Consider the following 9,484-nt stretch of genomic DNA (forward strand, 5'->3'; position numbering starts at 1 on the left):
ATGCTGGTATCAAATAGTTAGGAGTTCATGTTGACATAAGGCATCTTTGGGCTTATCTACACTGCTGAAAAACCTATTAAAAGCATTCCCTCCCCACAGCTCTGGGGCAATAAGGCCACATGATGCATGATTCATCCCAGATTCGGGGTATCCTTTCTTATTTCAGAGTTTGTGCCTCTACTGCTTCCACCACTACCATCACTTCTGCCCCCATCACCATGGCCGCCTCTGTTGCCACTTCAAACCTTTTTTTCAACATGATATTTCCCCCTCCTTCTTAGCACTGCTACTGCCAGTTCTCAGCCACTTGCTTAGGTCAGACAATGTGCCCAGATCACATGTTGGCACTTTGTTTGCCTCAGAGTGACAGGTGCAGCAGTGGAGCCAGCACTGTGGACAGAGAAGGAAGAAAACAGTTTGGGTTGGGAAACAGGCCCCACGGTTTGAAGATGGATGCAGTGGTGGTGGCAGTGATGGTAGGAGGTTCCATTGGTAACCCTGCCATGTTTTCCATAAATGTCTTCTTACTAGAGAATATCTGACAAAGAGGCAAGATGGGGGAACTGCACAGTGGTTTTTGATTGAATGTGCTTGGAGGCATCTATCTGGAAGCCTCCCGGGATGAAAGGAGCAATCAGGGACGTAGCTAGGATTTTAGGAAGGGGGGGGGGTCCAGACTAAGTGCCACCATTATAATGGGGCTTGGGTGCGGCGGCGCAGCAGCACACACCATTCATTTTTCTAATAGAAGGGGGGTGGTCCGGACCCCAAGGATCCCCCCCCCGGCTACGTCCCTGGAGCAATGTGACTCTGTTTATCAAGAGACTGGAAGCAGAAGCCACTTGAGTTCCATCATCAGGCAGTCTTAGGCAGCATCTACACTGCAGAATTAATGCAGTTTGACACTTTAACTGCCATGGTCCAATGCTATGGAATTCTGGGATTTGTATTTTTGTGAAATATTTAATTTCTGTCAGAGAGCTCTGGTGTCACAACAAATTCCAGGATTCCATAGGATGAAGCTATGAAAATTAAAGTGGTGTCAAACTGCAGCTGCCTTAAATAGAGGAAAGAGGAGAGTCAGCATTGCATAGATTGGAATGGGTTTTGCACAGTAAACTTTTTGTGGTAGCATAACAACCATACAGTACCTTGTGTTATATTTGGGTTTTTCACATTTTCATATTTTTATATCTGGTGCCAGGCACGTTCTTAAGAGTTCACAAATGACCTTTGGAACACCAGGAGAATTTCCCATGGGAAAGACACACCATGGAAGACATAGATTCGAAGACATGTGAAGGATCCAAGTAATACTAAAATAAAAGCTGAATGGGTTTGCTGATCACTCCATTCCCCCAGGCTTTCAGCACACTAAAGAGCGTGTCCAAAGGAGGGTGACTAAAATGGGGAAGGGTCTGGAAACCATGCCCTATGAGGAACGACTTAGGGAGCTGGGGATGTTTAGCCTGGAGAAGAGAAGGTTAAGAGGTGATATGATCGCCCTGTTTAAATATTTGAAAGGATTTCATATTGAGGAGGGGGCAAGCTTGTTTTCTGCTGCTTCAGAGAACAGGACCCAGAACAATGGATGCAAGCTACAGGAACAGAGATTCCACCTAAACATCAGGAGGAACTTCCTGACAGTAAAGGCTATTCAACAATGTAACACACTCCATCCTTCCTTGGAGGTCTTTAAACAGAGGCTGGATGGCCATCTGTTGGGGATGCTTTGATTGAAAGTTCCTGCATGGCAGGGTGTTGGACTGGATAGTCCTTGTGGACTCTTCCAACTCTACAATTCTATGACAAAGACAAAAACAAGTAAGCCAATATTTCCTATGTACCCCTTACTGTGTTCCCAGCCAACTTCCCTATCTCTCTATCCTGTGGTTGTCTTAAATCCAATAATTATCTTGTTATTCTTAAGTTAAAACCATCAGTCATCCCAGAATCCCATTGTTGATTCTCTGGGAAGACCATCAGGTCTTTGTTATATGGCAAGATAGCACCTAGCACCCATTGAGGCAGATATCAGTTCCAAGTCTAGCTCCAGGAAGCACAATGCATACAGTGTGTCTTCCACTCACTGCATCTTCCTGAGAAATAATCTGAGCCACACTTTGGTTTCTGTGGCGGGTTACAGACGGGCAGGGGAGGACGTCTTGGAGGTGTATTTAGCTGAATGCGGAGCCTCCAGACGGCCCGCCCCGGGGGCATGCTTCAGGTGTTGGAGCTTCCACACGGGGGGCAGTGAAGACGCCTCACCTGGGTCCGTTTCGGACCCAGAGCTTCCATACCGCCGCCTCGGAGGATGCTGCAAAAAGAGAAGCAGCTTCCTCACGGGCGGCCCAAACCGCGGCTTTTTTTTCTTTTGCCGCATGAGAAGTGCGCAGCTTCGCAGCTGCAGCGCTAAGCAGCGGCGGCAGAAAGCCTGTCTGCGCATTTAAAGTGCCCAAGCCCCTTTAAACCTTCCCCCCCGCTCTGCCCAAAAACAATGGTGGTCTCCTGCCAGCTGGTGATCAGCTGGTGTTGGCATCCTTGTCCACTTGCACGTTGCCAATGTCAGCAGCATCATAGATGCCTCCTCTCCTTTGGTCCCCGCGCTCCTGTTGAATCTGCAATGCGCAGCCACAGCTGTCTCCGCTGCCACCGCTGTCCCCCTGCCATCTCCCCTCACCTCCTTTGTACATATGTCAATATTTACAGTTTTAGCGTTTTTTATTGTTAGGTGAAAATGGCAGAGGAATGTGTGTAGGGGTGCACTTTAAAGTCCAAACTTTCCAAGCAGCGCATGCGTACATGTTGCTCTAGGGTTAGGGTTAGGGTTAGGGTTAGGGTTACGAGGCTTAAAATGCACCGCAGCTGTGCCTCAGCTTCCACACCTGCATGGCAGCGGACGTTGCAATTAAAGCCTGACTGCAAACTGCGCATGTTCCAAGACCCCAACTCACTATGCGACGGAGCTTTTAAATGGGCAACTTAAAGTAGCGGCGTAGCAATTCAGCTCTCATAGCTTCTTCCCCTTCTCGATATGTGTCAGCATTCAGGTAGGACTGCTCCAGTTTCTGCAGTTACTCCAGTTTCTGGGACCATAGAGCTATGAGGTCAGCCGTCTCAGTATGAGACCAAGACGTCCCCCTGCCTTTTTTTGGGGTGCTGGTGGATGGCTGAGCCATCCTGCCTGGTGGCAAAGGGGAGCCGCCACACAGCTGTGCCAGGAGCAGCCGAACTGTGCCCTTTCCCAGGTGAGAATGGGGCAGGAATGTGTGTAGGGGGTCACTTTAAATCCCAAACTTTCCCTTTTCACTTTCTACAACCAAAACATCCGCCGGCAAAAGTTACAACTTCCCGCGGTTCTAGCAACGCATGCGCACAAGTGGCTCTAGGGTTAGGGTTACGAGGCTTAAAATGCGCCGCAGCTGTGCCGCAGCTTCCACAGCTCCATGGCAGCGGACGTTGCAATTAAAGCTTGGCTGCAAACCACGCATGTCCCGGGACCCCGACCCATTATGGGACGCAGCTGACACGGAGCTTTTAAACCGGCAACTTATATTTGCGGCGTAGCAATTCTGACGTATCGGTGCAGGAGCTTACAGACGGAGATGCGCAGGTACGCCGCAAATCAAAAAGAAGCGGAAAAAAGCAGCACCTTTTTAATGCCGCTTCTTCCCGCTTGGGGCGTGCGGGGGGCGTGTTCATGACGGCATTCAGGTAAAGCCCGTCTGAAGGCTCTACCTTCATGACGTCATGAGTACATCCCTTTTTGCCCGTCTGTAACCCGCCTGTGGTTTCCTCTTCAAGACAGGTAAATATTACCTCTTTACAACACTAAATCTCTGCTATACAATTTCCATACCTCTATTTCAGTTAACTTTGAATAGCATATCTTACTGAGATACTATCATATGTTTGGTTGCACTTTTGTGTATTTCTAAATAAAAATCTTCTTTATTTACCCATCTTGGAGTCCTCTGCTTCAGTACTGGGATAAATAGATGGAAACAATTCTCAGCCTTACCTAGCCTCTTACAAATGCCTTTGAGCTAAGCAATTCCCCAGCATTTAAAAGAGAATCTGACACAGTTTGTAGGGACTCCCCAGTCCCCCATCTTTTTGAGTAACAAGTCCTTCACCCCAAAGACTTGATTCCAGGTAAATATAACTCTTTTCACAAGACATAGAAAGAGCCGGACCCATTTCCCTTTGCAGGCCCTAGAATATATTCATTGTCTTTCCAACCTGCAGAAAAAGTGGTGCCTGTAGAAATTAATTACTGTATTGGGCAAAAGAGGGTTCAGAAATGGACATCAGAGAATGAATTTTGGGGCTCTTTAAAAAGCTTGAGAACCGCTATTTCTTAACTCATGCTTTACTCAGGAACACCCAAGGTTACTTTCAGTAAGGGTAATGATTATAGTGTTTTTTTTAAAAAAAGGAATCCAGTGTTTTATGGTTGGTTTACTCTTTCACCAAAGGCAGTTCTACTGGTTTGTTGATAATTAATAGTCATGGCCTGTTCTGTTCTTGCCCCTACTGGTGTAACCAGTATCGACTCCTTCAGCCTAGTGAGCATCAAGGACATTGTATCCAGTCTGCTCAACCCTGTGACCCCTTGTCTCACATGGCTTCCCTCTCTTCTGCATTTTATGTTTTTAGGCCTCTCTGTCAAAACTGCAATCAGCGGATTCTCACATAAGGAAGCTGTGAGAGCTGTAGTTTACTGCTCTTGTTCTTGGCTTTTTAAAATTACTCAAGCCTGTGGGATTATTTCTTTATCTGCATAATTATGTCCTGCTTCTAAAGACATTTACAGTAACTTAATGAATGCCAATATTTAAAGTAGTAGCAATCAGTCTCAAGAAAGCAATTTTACTGAAACCTTTTAATAACAACTGAGCAGCAGAAGCATTCTACATAGCTGGGCCTTGTGTCGCACTGTGATACAGATGTGTGTGTCTGTGACTAACTCACCTGTCCATTTACAGTGATCCCATGAATTTCACATTTTTTCTTAGGCCAAGAATTTACTAAAAGCAAAATAAAGCACAATGCTTCAATTAAAACAAACAAACAAACAAACGAAAACCAGAAGTACTGATAAACACTAAAAGCCTAGAGCTGTACTTTAAAGTGGCTGGAAATAGGATATTTTTCAAAGCCTATTTAAACAATAATGATAGGGGTATAGATATGTTGTTTAGGAAGGACTTTGAAAGGTATCAATTAAATCAACCAATCAAATAGATCCACATTACAGGGTCCCTCCTGGATCTATCAGTGTAACAGATCTACTAGTCTAATAATTCTTGATGGTTGGGCTATCAATGGGACCTTTCAGCTCAGTATAGGATCTGCAGGTTTGAATAGATGTAGGATACACCCTTTAAATAAAGTGACATCAGACTATAATTTCCTGGCCCAAAGTTCTTCCATCTTATTTGGGTTCATTTTGTTTACATATTCAGATACTGTGATGATTTCTATACCTTTCAAGTGTTTCACCACTGAAGGCAGGACTTTACCATATGTGGAAGCTTATACACTTAGTAGATTTTATGTTTTTATCTAATTCTTGATTATAAGTACCTGTCACAATAAGAATGAAAAATAGTGACTCTTAAGTTGAAAGGCCAAATCAAATTTTACAAAACAGTGCTAAACAGTTTTGAATCTTGTTTCAGCCAGATGGTTATGTTGTCCATTATATATTTGACAAGAGTACAGACATAAAAAAGTGTTCTTTTCTTTTTTAACGAAACAGTGAAAAAATCAGTTTCTTGTTGGTGAGTTCTTGGCTCAAATCAGTACAGAGTTTGGAAATTACTTTTAAAAAGTAACTACGGTATTTTCCGGCATATAAGACAACCCCCAACCTTTCCAGTTAAAATATAGAGTTTGGGATATACTCACCATATAAGACTACCCCTCTTCCAACACACACCAAATAAAAATTTTAAAAAAATCAGATTTGATTTCAATATGGTAATTTTAATTCAAATGACATGCAGGTACTTAGCAGGAAACCTTGTTGTATACAAAGCCTGCTTGGATTGGTCAGCTCTCCTTGCCTGCCCAGTGCTCCCTGTCTCCAAGACTATCAGAGCGGTAGCTGCTTTCATACGATCGTTGCATACGGTGGGGATGTGGCTGCGGCCGTTTTTGAGCTCCCTCCACCACATGCGGCGATCGCAGATTCTCCAGTCCGGCTCAGAAGTTTCAGCACCTGCCCTATAAGATGACACCCGGCGTATAAGATGACCCCTGACTTTTGAGAAGATTTCCCTAGGTTAAAAAGTAGTATTATATGCCAGAAAATACAGTAGTTATAAGTAGTCTAGTAACCTGACTTAGAAGAAGGAGAAGTGAAGATAGGAGGAAGGAACGTCAACAGTCTAAGATATACAAACATCAACAATCTAAGATATGTGGATAATACCATCTAGTGAAAAACATCATAGACTTGGAATAATGATTAAGGAAGGTCAGGGGAGAAAGTGAAAGGCAGGCTTGCTGCTGAACATAAAGAAAACAAAAATAACGATCACAGAGAACCTACATTAATTCAGTATAGACAATGAGGATATTGAAATAATTAAAGATTTATCATACCTTGGATCAAACATTGATCAGAACGGAGACTGCTGTCATGAGATAAGAAGAAGATTAGAAATGTAAAGGGCAGCTATGAAAGAACTGGACAAGATCTTAAAGAGCAAAGAGACACAGTTGAGCATTGAAGTTTGAATAATCTAAGTTCTGGTCTTCCACATCATTAGGTATGGATATGAGAACAGGACAATGGAGAAAGGGGTTAGGTTAAAAAGAAAATCAACTGATCTGAGATGTGCTGTTGGATAAGAGTGCTGATGATACCATGGACAGACAAAAAGACAAATGTGTCCTTGAACAGGTCAAGCCTGAAATATCCTTAGAACCTATAGAAGATGATCAAATTGAGGCTGCCACATCATGAGAAGGTACAACTCATTTGAAGAGACAATAATGCTAGGAAAGGTAGAGGGTGGTAAAAGAGGGGAAAACTGCATGCCAGGTGGATAGACTTAATCAGGGAGGCCATGAGCATGAATTTGCAGAACCTAAGCAAAACAGTGGAGGACAGAGGGTTTGGAGATATATCATTCACATGGTCATCATGAGTCAAGGTCAACTCGAGGGCAGTTAACAACAACAACAGTGCTTTTCGAGTATACAGTCGGCCGTCTTATACACATTTTTTTATACACTGATTCAAGCATCCACAGTTTGAAAATGTTCCAAAAAAGTATAAATTTCAAATACCAAACCTTGATTTTCCATTTTTATATGGGACACAATTTTGCTATGTCATTATATTTAATGGGACTTGAGCATGCATGGATTTTGTTATATACGGGGGATCTTGGAACCAAACCCCAGCGTATAACAAGGGTTCACTGTATTTTCTGTTTTCTTTCCTTACCACAAAGTTTTGAGAAGAACAGTAGATTAACATAGGAGTTTATCAGACAAGGAGAATTGGAAGTATAATCCAATGGCAATCTGAATGCAATCATGGGGTTTCACGTTATTGCGTGATAACCCACTACACACAAATTTGGGCAATGGGAAGTAAGTCCGAATGCAATAATGTGGTTTCACATTATTGCGTGATAGACTGCCACATGCAAATTTGGGCAATGGCATACTATTTTCGGGCAATGGGAAGCCAGTTCAAATGCAATGCGTATTTACGTAAATCCGCGAAACTAGCGACTTTAAGTGAATGCGTTCTGGCCCCACTTTCTTTTCATTCGAATTTAAGAGAAATTCCTCCCATTTGATAAACTCCATAGTCCCCTCAGGTGAATATGCCCTACATTCTTGTATTTTTGAGGAACCATTTTGATGTCAGCAGTCATGCATTGGTGAAGTGGGCATATCACAGCTCAGCATACATTCACTGTAACATAGACTCGATAAAGACGGGCATTTTGCAGTGTCCTTGACATGAACTAGGGCTAGATGAGGCTGGGCATTTAGATGCCCAGCAGCCCTAGTCCGCGAGGACGCCACCATCATGGCTGGTTGCTGTCCACACGGGCAGTGCCATGAAGGCACGAGCATTGTGCAGTGCCCAAACAGCACTGGCAGGAAGTGACGGGATTGGGGTGCACGTGCCCCCAAGCCAGCAGGAAGGTGCTGTGAAGCCGCCTGGCTGTTTACATGGCAGCAGCTTTTTGGTGTTCCAGCAGCATGGCATTTAGATGCCACATGCCACAGGAGCACTGAAAAGCTGCAGTGGCGGTGGAAAGGGCTCTCTTTTTCAGGCACAAAAAGGAGAGGCATTTTGCAATTGCTGCAGCCCCAATTGAATGCCAGTCCCGATCTGGCATTCAAAGGGGCAGCATCAAGCCTCCCCTATAAGGTCACCTGTTTCAACCCTTGGTTTACCCTAAAATGTGGAGAAAGGACATTGGGGGTCTCCACCAGCAGTGTCAGCATCTTCTTGGAATTTTGGAGGAAATTATAGTTCAGAAGGAAGCCTGAGTGAGGAGGGAACCAGGGATTTTTTCACCTGTGTGTACTAGTAATAACTGTAGAGATTACTCCAGTTTCAGTGAATGGAAGGTCTATTTAGAAATGTGAAAGGGTACAAATTTATAAAAATTAATGCAGCCTTAAGAATCACACAAGACTATCAGAAAGAAAGGTGTAGAAGGTTGGATAGAGAATTAGAGAGGTCCATAATCACCAGTTTTGAAGATACGTCCACAAAAAACCAAGAGTGGCTCAATGTCTGAGAATTAGACAGAGAGTGAGTGGGACCTCTGTGCACACAAGTGGCTAGGCCTGGGGATTATATTTATATCCTTTTTCATACTCTCGAGGGGTGCTTGATGTTACACCACATTGTGTAACAAAGGCTTTGATGGTTTTCTTATGGAATTGACAAAAGGGATCTGGAACAGCTGATGGCTTTAACTCCAGAGTGATAAAACACTGATTGGATTTGAACTAGTCCCTGGCTAGCTGGACAGGAAGGGTGAATAGGAACATAGCATGAGGTGAGGTATAAGACCTGGTCTCTGACTGCTTTTGTGATGGGATTTGCTTTGTCTCCATTGTGAGAGGAAGCATGAAGAGCCTCCAGTGTGGAACGGAGTGATCAGCAAACCCATTTAGAGTTTGTTTTAGTACCAGCTAGGCCTCTCGTGTATCCTTAGGTCAGTGTGACTCCCTATACGTGTAACATCCTAGTCTCTACAAGTTATCATGACCTCTCAAAATATCCCTGATGCTAGATATTAATTATGAAACCCCATATTCAGGGGGGAGGGGTATAAGGCATCCTAACAACTAGTGCCAGAATCTATGATATATGTTCCATCTGTCTGGTCCCATTTATGCAATTGTGAGGTGGAAAATCTTCAGTGCTATACTTTCTGTGCAATCACCTCTTCAAGATTTATCCATAGTTGTCTGGGCTGTTGCACTGCAATCA

Source organism: Sceloporus undulatus, chromosome 5, assembly GCF_019175285.1.
Source record: "Sceloporus undulatus isolate JIND9_A2432 ecotype Alabama chromosome 5, SceUnd_v1.1, whole genome shotgun sequence".
NCBI classification, from domain to species: domain Eukaryota; kingdom Metazoa; phylum Chordata; class Lepidosauria; order Squamata; family Phrynosomatidae; genus Sceloporus; species Sceloporus undulatus.